The 14,794-nt window shown below is 44.3% G+C and overlaps 1 long non-coding RNA gene across 1 annotated transcript in view; it reads left to right on the top strand.

Moving 5' to 3' along the window:
• The window catches only part of LOC134578777 (uncharacterized), a 495,152-nt gene extending 481,397 nt beyond the window's left edge, over nt 1-13,755 (top strand). Inside the window, exon 2 of the long non-coding RNA XR_010086129.1 lies at nt 13,425-13,755. This is a non-coding gene — a long non-coding RNA (uncharacterized LOC134578777). The remainder of the gene's footprint in view (nt 1-13,424) is intronic.
• Nucleotides 13,756-14,794: the final 1,039 nt, after the last annotated feature.

Below are 14,794 nucleotides of genomic sequence, written 5' to 3'. Positions count from 1 at the left end.
CCAAAAAAATTCTTTTGCATTTTAATACAGGAGTGAGTTTGTATGTTGTGCTTACAATTGCGTGCAGTGGTATATTTGGATGTAGTGTTGGATTTTAATGCAGATGTACATTTGCGTGTAGTATTGGTGTTTGAGTGAAGGGTGTGTTTGAGTGTTAGTATATAATTTTAGAGTTGGAGTTCAGGGGAGTCTTTATATGTCATGTTTATGTTTGCATGTTGTGTTGGTGTTTGATTGCTGGGATGTATGCACATACACACTTACATAGGTATACATGCACATTAAAAACAGAAACACACATAGAAACACATTGACACATACACACCGACTGGCAGATACCCACACTGACAGATACACAATGTGGCACAAAGATACACACACATACTCCGATATAATGACATACACAAACAGCTACACACACTGACACACATACACATACTGGCACATACATACACACTCAGATGCACACTGGTAGATACACACAGATACACACATTGACACACACTAGCACAAGCACATTTATACACAGGTACACACACACACACACACACACACACACACACACTGACAGTTACACACATATATACACACATGAACACTGACAGATAGACTGGCACATGCACACACTGACACTCACATACACACACTGGGTGTTGGAGTGTTGGATGCTGGTTGCTCGAGTGCTGCTGCAGGGTGTTGGAGTGCTGGGTATTGATATGCTGGGTGTTGGGAGTGCTGCTACTGGGTGTTTGAGCTGGGTGTTGAAGTGCTGGATGCTGGAGTGTTGCTGGCTACTGCTCTCTCCCTTCCCCTGCCCTCTCTCTGTCCTGCTGGGCGCGCTCCAAGTCTGGGAGGAAGTGACACGCTGTCAGCTCCTCCCAGCATCCAATAATACAGGGGCCATTTTAGACCTTGACCCGGCCCCTGTATTTCAGCAATAACGATCGGGTGACCCTACGTTAATGGGCCAGCCGATTTGCAAATAGCTGCGGAACCCCAATTGTTTTCTTCCGGAACCCTAGGGCTCTGCCGAACACCAATTGGGAAACGCTGTGTCTTTCATTCCTGAATTCAACCCGGTCTTTGTCACATTTATGACAAAGTCTGTCAAAGAGCCCCATAAGGGCTTGGAAAAAGAGTCTTCGTTCTATGCAGGGCAAACTGCTGTGTGTTGGTGGTCCATTGACAGAGTTTTCCAATGGCGGATTAAGCCCTGACCAACGATTTGTCCGTGGGTGCTGGTCTGCTCCAGGAATGGGCCCAAAGTAGGCAATGCCAATGTGGCCTTGTACACAGAATGGCGTAAGGCAGTCCTCTACAAGCTGGATACCAAATTGGTGGACCTGGTCTCCAAAAAAATTGGATCCAGAGGCTAAAGGCTTTTTGTTCAGGGAAACTGAACATCCATGTATTGATTTACATGTCTCTGAATAAGGTTCAGGATCCACCTCTACCTGGGCTACATTTATCTCAGGTAAGAGTCACCCATTTTATCCTATTTCCTATTGCAGGCAGATTGTCTCACTTTTTCCCAGTGTGCTGATCTTACCCAGGATCCTCAGGTCCTGCAGTCTTCTCCATGACCTGCTCTGATAGAGTGATGGATTATCGCATCTGGACCTTAAGGACACTTATCTTCAGATACTGATTCATTCCGACAACAGATGTTTCCTACAGTTCCAGTGGCCTTGACAAACAACGTTCGTCTAGTAGTCAGGTGGTGGCTGACACACATAAAAGCATGGAATGGGAGGGCGATTTTCAGCTCCAATCTGGATTGGATGGGACGTGGCATGCAACAGAGTGGCCACATGATGCCTTTGGACTCCAGATGAACAGAACTACACATAAATTGTCAGGAATTGATCACAGAATCCTTTGCTATTCGCAAAGGACAAAACACACTGCTCTCTGATTCTCCAGCTGGACAATGTGTTGCATTATATAACCATCTGGTTAGTTCCCAATCAAAACATCTGGTGAATCTCACAAAAGATTTCTACCATGACTACGGTCTGGACAGGCATCTCTCGATCAGGGCGGAATACCTTCCGGGTATTGCTCCCAGTCAGGTGTTCTGTGTTTCCAAAGCCTTCCCGGGGCTTCATGCTTCTCAAAGCGCTTTTTGGAAAGGAGAAGGTGGTGAGGTATGAAATGACACCTTGGACTTGAGGGGGCACCATGTACCCACAAAAAAAGCTCAGGTGGCCGGGAATTTTCACCCAGTGGCCTGGAACTCTGCACGGGATTGGAGAGCATTCGTAGCCCGCTTAAACATTGACCTCCAACTAACTCAGGCTAGCCATCTCCTATCTGAGGTATGCCCGGACCTATAGGGGATACCTTTTGTTTGGGGATGTGGGCACGGGAACCCTGTATTATTGCAGCGCTTTTGTGCCTGGTTGCTGATTAAATATCTAGATAACTAAATGACTCATTACCAAGGCGCCAGGGATGTCGCAATCCAATTATTTTCCTGTGGCCCGTTTGTTGAGGCCCCAGGTATATAACTGTGACAAGTTGACAATAAAAACAATTCTTCTTAACCCTTCAATAAGTCTCAACTAGTGTTTGGGAGAGATCGCTATACTAGCTATAACACTGAGCTATAATCACTGCCGTGGGTGCTGGAAGAGATACTTGGAAGTAAAGGAGAGCCTTGGCGGTTTCTCACAGAACTTAGTCTAATACTTTTTCTTTGTCTTACCAATATTTTCCAGACAGACCTTGGCTTTGTGTTTCTCGCTGTTTTCGGTGTTACATCTCGTTGACTCCGTCTTAACGGTCTTCTCCGCGCAGTCAGCTCTTTTTTGCTATGTACGTCCTTTTAAGGTGGTTTCAACTCACACGGTAGCTCAATAGGTCAAATGGGTTCTTTGCCTTGTAGGCGTGGAAGGCTCTTTTGCTGACCACTCGGTGAAAGGTGCCTCAGCGGCCAGGGACATGGGCAGTTTGTTATCCGAGATTTTGACCGTGGCGGGTTGGTCATGGGAATTACTTCCTGGCATTTTATTTACATCCTCGCTCTCGTGCTTCTTTTGCTTTACTCTCTGGGCATTAAAACTGCAAATATGAAGCCTCTTGCCTTGATTTAAAATTGAGGATAATTTAAGATGTCCTGTCTTGGAATAAATAAAGAATTAAAAAAAATATATATATTGAGGGTTATAATAGCCTAGAAATATTCTAAAAATAATCTACATTTTATTAATGACAGGAGGTGAATATTTTCCGTCCTTTTCTATTTTTTCCTATCCTTTTTTGTCTTCATCGCTTAATTGGTTAATTTTTTTTTGTTGGGATTGTGTTTATGGTTCCATTTGCTTTACTATGCATTTCCATGATGGACTGTATTAACGTTGTGTGACATTTATACAACGTATTTTGTGTTTATTACAGTTTTTTCTCAGGAGTCTTTCTGTTTCCTTTTCAGTGTGAAGCGGATCACCCGTTTTTCTTACGGTTCCTGTTTGATTCCTTTGGTTGCTGTTTCCGGTTGTTCTATTCTCCTGCTCGACCTCATAAAAAAAAAGGAAGGGGGAGGGTCTAGTTAAGGGTTATATTTGCCCTCTCACATTCAGATTGGTTGTTTTATACTGACTATGTTAACTGTATCTTTGTAGCTGGAGGTGTCAATAAAGAAGGTAGAAGCATATATTTGCCTCCTGTCTTTAATAAAACTTAAATTATATCTCCACCATGGCTAGAATAATCCTTAATTGCAATTGTAGGATACCATGCCTTTTGTTTATGGCTTGAAAAGTTCAAATGAACAAAATGTTGTCAGTTTTCATATCCAAGCCACATCTGAATGCTGTTCTGATTTTTTTTCTTTGCTATAATCATAATCTTGTTCCACACACCACATTTTGACTTATGTAAGTGGTTTCAGTAAAATTCAGTCACATACCATTGCATCTTATGGCGCAACAAATGTACAGCCAAGGGGTTCATCTCGGTCTGTGAAGCATACACATACAGACTCTTGGCATCATAACAACATTAAAACTCAGAATTGGGGATGGTGTTTGGAGTAACCCTATAAGTAACCTAGCAGTGCTATCCTATGATGGGAAATACCTTCACCAATTAACTTCTCACTGTATAACTATAATAACTTCAGAGAAAAAGGACCACACAAAACGAAAACCATAGTCCACAGTGTAAAGTCTCAAACCAAACTTTTCCACTTGAGAAACACGTAGCCTCCTCTGATAATCGATTTCACAATAAATGCACCGTAATCAGGGCCGGATTTTCCTATAGGCTAACTAGGCTTCAGCCTAGGGCCTCAAGATCAAGAGGGGCCTACATTCAAATTGTTAGCAAAATAAAAATTATACTATTCTAAAAACAGTGAACACTAAAACACTGAACCGAAAATAAGGAGAAATTCTACGCATATGATATGACCAGTGGCGTACTAAGGGGGGGGGGGGCAGTCCGCCTCGGGTGCCACTTACTAGGGGGGTGCCTGGGGCAGACTGCAATGCCCCTCCTGCCGCAATCGCTGAGACCGGCGGTCTGCAGCTCCGCAATGTGCAGAGCTGCAGACCATGGATCTCGCGTGCAATGCCCAATCAGAGCGTTGCCACGGGTTACCACGGCAACGCTCTGATTGGGTCTCGCGAGATCCATGGTCTGCAGCTCTGTGGAGCCACCGGGCCACCAAGGATTTAAGGTAATTTTTTTAGTCACCCCCCCCCCCTCTCCTCAACACCCCCCTCCCTCTCACAATCACTCCCCCTCTCCTCAACACCCCCCCTCCCTCTTACAATCACCCCCCTCCCTCATACAATCACCCCCCCTCTCTTACAGTCACCCCCTCTCTCTTACAATCACATCACCCCCTCTCTCTCACATTCACCCCCCTCTCTCTCTCACAATCAATCACCCCCCCTCTCTCACTCACCCCCCTCTCTCTCAATCACCCCCCCTCTCTCTTCATCACCCCCCCTCTCTCACAATCACCCCCCCTCTCTCTCAAATCACCCCCCCTCTCTCTCAAATCACCCCCCCTCTCTGTCAATCACCCCCCCTCTCTCTCACAATCAATCACCCCCCCCCTCATCACCCCCCCTCCTTTTTTTTTTTTTTACTATCCGTGCCACATTTTTTATAAAGATTAGTACCAATCACAACATGTTTCATTTAACATATTGATATATATCACAGTAATGATGTATTTTATTGTCTCTCATGTAATGTACAAACTTAAAAATGGGAGGTGAAAGGGCCTCATAAGTGGAATAGCCTAGGGCCTCTTCATCTAAATCCGGCCCTGACCGTAATGTATGAAAACCAATCCACAAAATGTATTAAAGGATAAAACCTTGCTGGACGAGCCTTATATGCAATTTTATTCAAACTAGAGATTCAAACAGTCAAATTACAGGAGAACCACATCAAATGGAAAGACTAGTCGTGGAGGCACAGTCTGACCGTGAGTGAATCAATGTATACAACATCCTGGTGTTTTATTGCTATGACCAACTTTTAGATTAATTTAATGTGAGAACCCACCTCCTATATCTTTTACAATTTTGTGCACATTCTGTTCTATCCTTTTCTCTTTTCCATACAGTGAGGTGCATTTATCATGAAAAGGATTACGAGAGCCGGGACCCAGACGCCCACCTTCCGCCGACAGTGGGAAACACAACTCGGGAAAACTCTGACTCCAGCACAGTGGGATACGGCTCTACTCTGGCAGCACAAAAGCTCTATGAGCTCATATTACCAGGAGGCCAATTATAAACTGCTCTCATTATGGTATAGGACCCCGACTCTGCTACACAGGATATTCCCATCAATCACTCCACTGTGTTGGAGATGCCAGGCAGAACGGGGCACATTGATACACATTTGGTGGGAGTGTAGAGACATAGTCCCATACTGGGCGATGATAAAAAACGCCATAACTGACATTCTGGGTGACATCCCGGAGTGGGGCGTTGAGCTTGCCTTGTTGCACATCTCGACACAATCCGTCCGAACTTACAAGAGATCTATACTACGCCACCTGCTGAACGCCGTCAAGGCTAACATACCGGCACATTGGAAAACACGCGACACACCAACGAAGAATGAATGGATTAACAGGGTGGAAGATATACACGGGGCGGAAGACATCCACGCCTCTCTGACCGGCCGCAAAACGAAACACCTGGAGATGTGGCTTCCATGGTTCACGTACATCACCCGCTATAGACTAGCGAGGGGTGCTCACGGCCACCCTAGTGGAGGGACTGCGGTAGTGGGACCCCTTGACGCAGACCAACCTGCCTTACCCCCCTCCCTCCCCTCCCTCCACCTTTAATTTCTCCTCATCTCTCTCTAACTCTGCTGCAGCTTGACTGTTGGGTCTCGGGGTCCGGGGGTTGGAGACCGGGACCAGGGAGATACTGCCTTGCCAAATCATAGGCTCCATTTCACTGTTACCTCTGCCCCCGGCCTTTACGAGGCGCAGACGACCGCTCGCACCAAAGCAAATGCGAAATAGCTTTAACATCTCGCATCTTCATGACAAATGTCGTGATGATGGACGATTTTGGTTTTTTGCCCACGATGAGGCGCCACATTACCTAACATCACCTCACACTCCCCCTTGACAACACGGACACACACACCACAGTTACGACATAATCTCCCACACCAATCACCTAACCTACCCATGACAATTGCAAGTGACTTGCATTTGGGACACCCGCGACCCACAGGCTCTGCCGATAGAGACGACGACACAGTCCATAACCACTTACGTTACCGACAATGAGAGAAGGGCCCCTGGGAACGCAAGGCCATAGAAGGGGCAACACCTCCGACCATTATGTCTCAAGAGGGCGATTGGGCCCCAACCCACACACTGAAGTGAACAGGTGACCTCCCGAGGACCCTATAGCCGACTGTGAAAGGCATCCATAGTAACCCCAACATCCATGGGTCCGAGTGACTGACTGACGACACAGTTACAGATTTGTGCGCCTGACCCGATAGAGACATATGAACCACCTTTCTTACTTCTGCCCTGGCACACTGCCCAAAGACTCTGGTGTTCCATAATTATGTATCTTTCCCGTGCCCCACAACTAGTTGAAAACGGCATCCTCCGACACTAGCCACACCTGTCCTTAGTATATAGCTATGTCTTGGGAAACCTTATAGTTACCTTTTGCTTAGTGTTCCGAGTGATCTCCCCATTACACCTATTTAAGTGCCTACTGTATCCATAAAGCACGAATATTATGTTTACCTCTCACGAGACCTGCGTATCTCCTTATTGATAATCCCGCAGAGATTTGCATATCTCATGTTATGACATGTTACTTCAAATATCAGAAACCTGCGAGTTTCACACTGCTTACTTACTGCGTATTTTCTATGCCATGATAATACCTCAATAAAAAGATTTACAAAAAAAGAAAAGGATTACGAGCGGAGGCTTCCTGTTCCTTAAATGGAAAGGTTTATTTAACCTGTGGACTTTGCACTTTGGTAATTTTGTGGCGTGGTCCTCTTTCTGAAGATCTTATGTGCTTGTGCTTCAAATCTGCAAAATTACATTCACTAAGCCCAAAGAATATCTGTTTGAGCTTTTCATGGATACAGTCCGGGCTTTATCCCCATTAACCGTTCAACACCTACATAATGGCACCCTTACAATACACAGTCTTTTGAAATCCACCCTCACGTTATGTGGATTAAGGTATTTAACCTCATATTACCCTCAACCAAGCACTAAACCGCTGCTCCACTGTTCAGTAGAAGGGATGGGGGGATTGTATTAAAACAACAACAAAAAAACTCAATAAAATATAAAAGTTAACCATTATAGAAGCACCACATACATGGGAGAGTCAGATAGAGAGACCCTTCTGAGTAAAAACAAACTTGTAATACCTACTATCTCCCGTCCTCGTATGATTGCAACATATGACGCTGGATGGGATAGAGTAAAATCTGGAATTCAGACATTCTGGCCACTTTTAACGGGGGACGCTCATCTCAAAAAGATTTTGGGTCCAAGAGCGGAAATTACGGCACGTAGGGGCAAAAACCTAAGAGACCTTTTGGTCCCCAGCCATTTTCAGCCATCACGTCCGGAGATGAAGACTTGGCTCAATAGACCTATCACTGGCACTTTTCAATGCGTGCGCTGTGTCGCCTGCAAATACATAAAACGGGATTCCAAAAAAGTGTCTAATAGTGAGAATAAACAGGTCTTCAATATTACATCATTTTTCAACTGTAATACATCAGGACTGGTATACCTACTCACCTGCGAATGCGATTGCAAATATGTGGGTAAAACTTTCTGTCCTTTTAAAGAAAGGATAAAAGAACATGTCACGTCACCCAAACTCACTACTGAAACACCAATTGCTCATCACCTTAAGGAACATCATTCAAGCAAGTCACATGGCCTGCGCTTTCGTGGGCTAGAATTAGTGAAACGTGACAAGAGGAGAGGTGACTATGACAGATTCCTAAGGCAACGTAAAAGTTTTTGGATTTATAGCCTTAAGACGCTACAACCTAAAGGACTAAATGAAGGATTTTCTTTTGCACCATTTATCTAAAGACTGTGGCATTTTAGTATCAACTTCTGAACCCTAATGGGTCTCTCTCAAATAGAGGATATGTAAGAATATTATCCAACAATATATTATTGAATTATTGGATAATTCATCTCCTATCCATTGATGAAAATGTCTCTATGTTGGGGGCGGGGCCGGACCGCCGAGCTGGCTGGCCGCAAGTGGGACCAGCTCCCGCAATCCTAGGCCTGACAGGCAATAAAACTCCAATATCTGGCACAAAACCGACCGGCAACGGTGGCCCTCAGCGGGCGGAGAGCCCTGGTTCCAGGGTGAGGCTGGCCGAACAGGCTTCAGTCCCCTGGAGGAGGAATCACTTTGAGGCCTGCTCTGGAGGCGAGCGGGGTGGACGGCCGCTGCCCTGCCGCACGCCATGCAGTACTCCGAGGCAGACCCGCGGGGAACCGGCCCCGTACCCCCCCCCCTCTGGACCGGGGGGGTGATCCCGGTCCCCACACTCGGAACCCGACAGCCGAAAGCTCGACAGACGAAACAACAGGGCCGCTAAGACCCACGCCCCAGGCACTGTCACTAAGATGGCGGTGGTGAGCCCAGAACCTCCACAAGGTACCCGACGGCAGCAGTAAAATGAGCTGACTGAACATGCCAAAGGTACGGTTCCCGACTGCAACCACCCAATTGCACACATCCCAGAATACCAGCAAGCCACCCACCTCCACTAACACTGCACCCTCGGAGGTCCCCAGCTGGGCTCCGGCATTTCCTCCCTCTGAACGGAGAAACAAGACGACCCACAGAGGCATCGGCAGCCTGCAACCACCGCCGCACTGGGTGGCAAACCAGCATGTGGAAGCCGCACGGGGAGGGAAACCAGCAGGTGGAAAAGCAAAGAAGCCATCACCCACATCCCTGAAAAGGAGATCCTCACATGGGATTAGAACACGGTAGAGAATCTACTCAACGACTGGCAGCAGACAAGGCTCCCTGCTATAACACACCAGCAGATGCGGAGGACGTCCCTTACTCACCTAATAAAGAACTTTCTCAACCAGGACTGTCCTGTCACTCACCGTCTCAACCTCAGAGACTATGTCACTCACTTACAAGATATGCTGCCTGGGGGTATACTGCACCCAAAAGCTTGTCTATAGATTACACTGTGAATAGGAGCGCCCATTTTGTTGACCTTACTGTCTTTATATAACTGTCATTAGTTAAAACTGCAAAAGCATGGGTGATCTTTGTTTCAATGCTACTACAAATGCTGGATTTGAATTGACATATTTAACCCATCACATTGAAGCGACTTACCTAGCGACTGACACAATGTCTGATATGTGACCTAACTGCTAAGCGACTGTAGGACATGACTAGTTAGCCTGTTTAAGCATTATCATGCCTAGGGCCCGAAGCTAAAGCGACAACGATTACCGCACTTAATAACCTTAAGCTACTGTTACCAAACATCTGACTAACTCATCTTAGACAGCCAGCGTGTACCTAGCCTGTTTTAAAAATATGTGCAAACCTTCTAAATGCTTAACAACGGATACAACTGTTGTATGTTTATATTACCCAGGAATGCTGTTGTGGCATTGCAGTCAAGCGAATGTTATACATGCACATCAAAAATAAAGAATTTAAAAAAAAAAAAAAAAAAAAAATGTCTCTATGTTTACATCTTTACGGTTTTGTTCTTTTTATATCATTATTATTTTTCATTCTGCATCTTTAATAACAATATAATTAACCATAGTACATTTATAAATCATTTTTGTGATCAGCTCAATATATTTTTTGAAATGTACTGGTAATATTTTACAAAGAACAGTAAGATAGTTTAGACAGATAGAGTGTATCCGTATACTCACCCCCCACAGGAGAAAACAGGGGGAGAAACAAACACACTCCAGCGTCTAACGTACCGTGAGGAGACTCCAGGGGTCTCTATGGGGCTTAACCCCAGTGATGAATACTATGAAAAACAGAATAACAGACAGTCTTGGATAGAAGTCAATCCCAGACTGTCTAGCCTGGAAGTAAAGTATAGTACATTAGTATAGGAAAAATACTTGTTAACCTATATAAGGCTAGAGCCTACGAGGTTTCTGTAAAGTATAATATACTCAAAACTAATATTCCTAATTCCAACTGCAAGGTAGGTATATATAGATAGGACATCCAAGATATGGCATTGTATAGTCTGATCACCCAACCTCTATAACAGCTTTATTCAAAAATATATATAGGCTAATTAGGGAAGTGTATTATATTCCAAATCATACCATCCTCTATGCAGTGTCACACAGAAGTCCTGTAACAAATAGTTAAAAACTCAGGTAGAGGTGTCTGCTGTAAATTATATTGGTATGTAGCATAATGTATATTTACAATACATAATAGGTACCTTACAGACAGCAGAACGCCTTCGGAATGTGCACTCTCTAAGCACGAAACGCGCGTTGGGCGTTTCATATTCACTGCACAATGACACTGGGCACTGATTGACACTTCAGCACTATGAATTTCACTGAACTCTAACTTTCCTTACTATTATTATTATTTCTCTGTATTCCTATGCCTGTCTAATCAGTTTACCAGAGAGAGAGGCTTTATTTTTTTAAAAAAAATTGTCAGCCTATTTTAGACTGACTGTCTGATATCTTTCACTCTCTTGTCTCCCTGAAGCTCCATTCTCCTAGGAGCAACATCCTGTTTGGAATTATTTCCTATAGATAAGGTGTTCTGCTGTCTGTAAGGTACCTATTATGTATTGTAAATATACATTATGCTACATACCAATATAATTTACAGCAGACACCACTACCTGAGTTTTTAACTATTTGTTACAGGACTTCTGTGTGACACTGCATAGAGGATGGTATGATTTGGAATATAGTACACTGGACCCTTCCCTAATTAGCCTATATATATACATTTTTGAATAAAGCTGTTATAGAGGTTGGGTGATCAGACTATACAATGCCATATCTTGGATGTCCTATCTTGCAGTTGGCATTAGGAATATTAGTTTTGAGTATATTATACTTTACAGAAACCTCGTAGGCTCTAGCCTTATATAGGTTAACAAGTATTTTTCCTATACTAATGTACTATACTTTACTTCCAGGCTAGACAGTCTGGGATTGACTTCTATCCAAGACTGTCTGTTATTCTGTTTTTCACTGGTAATATTTTATAGACATCTGGAGTGGCACTTCATTACACGGAACACCTCGGTCCCGAATCTACCATGGGCACGACGAGGGTGCTCCTCTAGATCCCCCCCCCCTTTTTTTTCCTCTCTCTTTCCTCCTCTCTCTCTTCCATATCTCCTTCTGTTATTGTGCTCTCCTTTCTACACTGGCTCTCTTTCCCTGACCCCACGCAATAGTCTGTCCCCATTGCCCGTGCACACTAGTCTCAACAACAGTCTAATAGGAGGGTATGGTGGGCTAGGAACTCAGGTGCTATGCGGATGATCCGCTAAATCGTCGCTGCCCTCTCCTATAGACTAAACCTACAGATTTTACCGCCCGCACGACAAAACAGGGCCCGCGCGAGGCAATGGGACCCAATGGAAACCCACTATTCCTCAATAATATATAGGACGACAGGTCCTCTCTCCGATTTATATCTTCAGGCCAGCCTTACCACAGACGTTATAATAGCCCCTATCCGCTTCAAAGAAACTCCTTGGCTGTACACAGCCATTATGATGACTGGCGTATCTTGACCATTCACTACACAGTCACTACCTGGCTCACACAGAGTTGATAAACCTACCCCTTCGCACCCGACTATAAGATACAGATGTTTGCATATTTACTACATGTACCGTAACGAAGTTAACAATGTTGCTACTGTACTACCTTCTAATTGTTAATATTGTTTTGGTGTTCATTTCTTTATATTTATATGACTGCTCCCGCTGTTGCGAGACCTGCGTGTCTCCTATTTTACTATCCTATCGCATTGTTATACATTTCCGGTGACACAAATAAAAGCCGTTTGAACACTAGATTAGACATCTGTTCACTGTGTTTAAAATTTAGAATAGGGTTTTGCTGCACTAGGACTCAGGGTTCCAACCTGCTCCTTTTGTTCTCTCGCTACTTTAGCAATTACTATGTTTGGAAACAATATTTACGACTGTATTACTATATCAGTAGGGATTAGACGTCTATTCTCCGAGCATCCTAAGTGACAGAGTCTTAGGAGCTGGCGATATACTGAGGTTTCCTTTCGCTTTTTTAGATCCTTATTTGGTATTATTTTGCTGATAGGTTGATAGGTTCTTTATACTTACATCCTATTATTCAGAATATCAGGGATTTAGACTATGCTCAATATATCCTCTCTTTACTATTAAATAGGGGGTGTTTCCTACTGAGGGGTATTTTTTGAAATTATAATATCAGTCCTTCGACTACCATCCTGACGATCTTCTTTAGTCAGAGTGTACTGTCGTTTTCATTTCTCTCATACCTTACTATCCCCAGTTTACCCTTGATTTTGGTTACTCCCCCCTCATAGTAATCTGGATAATTAGTGATATACTCCATTGGGACACCTATATTCATCTCAAGTTTCTCAGGTGACTGTATTCCTGTGCCTTTTCTCTCTCTTCACACACACCAAGAGCTACATTGACTACTGAGACATTGTTGCATATATACTACAAACAACAAATGACACGGTTATCTCAGCAGCCAAGTTAGGAGCTTTCTTAGGGTGTGTTGGATACATAGCAGACAACAGATGATTCTTATATTTTATACTCCTTCACTGTATATACACTTTTATCATTAGTATTTGTCTCCTTAAAGGACCACTATAGTGCCCTGAGGGTGCCCCCACCCTCAGGGACCCCCTCCCGCCAGGCTCTGGGGAGAGGAAGGGGTTAAAATCTTACCTTTCTCCAGCGCCGGGCTGGAAGCTCTCCTCCTCCTCTCCGCCTCTTCTAGTCCTCTTCGGCTGAATGCGCATGCGCGGCAGGAGCTGCGCGTGCATTCAGCCAGTCTCATAGGAAAGCATTCATAATGCTTTCCTATGGACGCTGGCGTCTTCTCACTGTGATTTTCACAGTGAGAAGCATGCAAGCGCCTCTAGCGGCTGTCAAGAGACAGCCACTGGAGGCTGGATTAACCCTAACAAACATAGCAGTTTCTCTGAAACTGCTATGTTTATAGAAAAATGGGTTAATCCTAGATGGACCTGGCACCCAGACCACTTCATTAAAGGACCACTCTAGTGCCAGGAAAGCATACTCGTTTTCCTGGCACTAGAGTGCCCTGAGGGTGCCCCCACCCTCAGGGACCACCTCCCGCCCGGCTCTGGAAAGGGGAAAAGGGTTAAAACTTACCTTTTTCCAGCTATGGGCGGGGAGCTCTCCTCCTCCTCTCCGCCTCCGATCCTCCCCGATCCTTCATAATGCTTTCCTATGGACGCTTGCGTGCTCTCACTGTGATTTTCACAGTGAGAATCACGCAAGCGCCTCTAGCGGCTGTCAGTGAGACAGCCACTAGAGGAAAAAGGGGAAGGCTTAACTAATTGATAAACATAGCAGTTTCTCTGAAACTGCTATGTTTATAAAAAAAATAGTTAACCCTAGCTGGACCTGGCACCCATACCACTTCATTAAGCTGAAGTGGTCTGGGTGCCTAGAGTGGTCCTTTAAGCTGAAGTGGTCTGGGTGCCTAGAGTGGTCCTTTAAGAGGGGTTAATAACATTTATTATTTTTCATATATTTCATTTATGTTCTATATTGGCAATTTGCTGCCATAAAATTTTGAACAAATCTTCTTTTAGGGTATAGGGACTGATAACTGGGAGGACCTCTTTGTAATCCCTTTTCAGTCTCTTCCTTTTTCATATTATATTCTTTGGGTTATGCCCTTATACCCTGCAACCTTACCAACTCCAGTATAGGATTTTCTTGTCTTACACTGGGTGTTGTGTTTTCTCTCTTGTAAGACTAAGCTATACTTGACTGGTTAAGGGGGCTCTCTAAGCTCTATTAGAATTTTGCATTATTTAGATTATAATAAATATATAATAATAGTTGGTACATTGGTGGTGCAAACAGCACCCTGCACCGACTCTCAGCCATGAGCAACTTAGAACAGTAGGGATTTCTGGAACTGCGCAGGTTGTAATCATGCCTTTAGAATGATCAATCCAACAGCCAAAAGCAAGAATAATGCACAGTTGCTATATCTTAATGCATTTATCTT

Source organism: Pelobates fuscus, chromosome 12 (genome assembly GCF_036172605.1).
Source record: "Pelobates fuscus isolate aPelFus1 chromosome 12, aPelFus1.pri, whole genome shotgun sequence".
NCBI lineage: Eukaryota > Metazoa > Chordata > Amphibia > Anura > Pelobatidae > Pelobates > Pelobates fuscus.
The sequence above is the reverse complement of the archived record's forward strand: the minus strand, read 5'-3'. Positions and strand labels throughout refer to the sequence as shown.